Source organism: Silene latifolia, chromosome 4 (genome assembly GCF_048544455.1).
Source record: "Silene latifolia isolate original U9 population chromosome 4, ASM4854445v1, whole genome shotgun sequence".
Classification (NCBI taxonomy): Eukaryota; Viridiplantae; Streptophyta; class Magnoliopsida; order Caryophyllales; family Caryophyllaceae; genus Silene; species Silene latifolia.
Genome location: NC_133529.1, coordinates 48,903,101 through 48,904,704, shown reverse-complemented (window position 1 = coordinate 48,904,704; position 1,604 = coordinate 48,903,101). Strand labels below are relative to the sequence as shown.

Here is a 1,604-nt window from a genome sequence, read left to right as displayed (position 1 = left end):
CCAACAATAGAAGAGTTGCTAGAGGTACTTCAAGAGTTGTGGGTATTGGAGAGATTGTGGACATTCAACCAAATAACATTGAGTTTGTCAACCCTTTTGCAAGAGAAGGAGAGGATAACCCAATTCCAAACCAACCACAAAATAAACCTACAATGCCTAAATTTTCATCTCATTCCGTACCAACCGAAGAGAACCTACCAAACGGTACTCCTACACCACCACATCTAACCGGTAATTTCATTGCCAAATTCGTATTCATACAATTAGTTGAGAGAAGTCAATTTGGAGGGATGCCTAGTGAAGATCCTCATTTACACATGGAGACTTTTTGCGACTATTGTGATGCAATTTCTCAAACCGGAGTTACTCAAGACCAAATCTGATGGGTATTATTTCCTTTTTCCTTGATCGGTACCGCAAAACAATGGTTGAAGAGCCTAGACAAGGCTACCCTTGGTATTGATTCATGGAAGAAGTTTGCACTTGCCTTCTAAAAGAAATTCTATCCTCCGGAGAATACTAACATGTTGAGAGCCCAGATCACCAGGTTCAAGCAAAGGGATGAGGAATCATTATATGAAGCATGGGAGGGATTTAAGCATACTCTTCGTTCTTGTCCACACCATGGACTTAGTGAGTGGTTCCTTTTTCTTCAATTTTGGAACGACTTATATGAAGACTCGCGCAATGTGCTTAATATGGGATCCAATGGGAGGTTTACCGAAGTTGATGACAACCAAACATGGGCCAAAATCGAAGAGATGGCGGTTTATAATTCCTCATATAGTAGGCCTCGAAAGGCCACCAGAGGAGGAAAGAATGAGGTAGATTCCATTACACAATTGGGTGCTCAACTTAGTGCTCATATCGAGACCATCAATTTGAAGTTTGAGAAGGCCATGGCTAAGCTTGATGAAGCTTCCAAATCACCCAAACAACATGTCAATGCTATGATGGCATCATCCTCAATCCCAAATGGAGTATGTGAAAGTTGTGGAACCTTGGGACATGATCAAAATGAATGTAGGGGTACAAATGAACAAGTGAATGCTTTCCAAGCATACAAGAATGGCATCCCTTATTCCAACTACTATAATGATAACACCAAATTCCATCCAAATCTCTCATATAAGGGCCAAAATGTCCAAAATCCTCTACAAAAATATACACCACCTCCAATGAGAAATCCAAATCAAAGACCATTTTTCAACCAAAGCCAAGGATATCAAAATCAACCTTCCTACAACCAATCCAATGACCAAAGCTTTGATGTTCAAAAAGCATTCCTCCAAATGCAAAAGAACCAACAAGAATTCTTCACCCAAATGCAAAAAGATAGCCAAGCTAAAGAAGCCACCATCAACAACATACTTGCCCACACCAAAATGTTAGAGACTCAAATGACTCAACTAGCATCTTCTAGCTCCCAAAGACAAAAGGGGCAATTACCTCCTCAAGGTAACCCCCCAAGACATGAAACGGTTAATTCCATCCATTTGAGGAGTGGTACAAAATATGAGGGGCCGAAGAGGCCAATTGATGAAGATATTGTGGATGATAGTAGTAAGCAAAGAGTTGTGGAGAGCTCTAAGGAAGAAGAGCTT

General features: G+C 40.6%; 1 non-coding gene across 1 annotated transcript; it reads right to left on the bottom strand.

Moving 5' to 3' along the window:
- Positions 1–524: 524 nt before the first annotated feature.
- Positions 525–631, bottom strand: LOC141653993 (small nucleolar RNA R71). Its single transcript, XR_012547577.1, has one exon. It is a non-coding gene; the product is annotated as a small nucleolar RNA R71 (small nucleolar RNA).
- Positions 632–1,604: the final 973 nt, after the last annotated feature.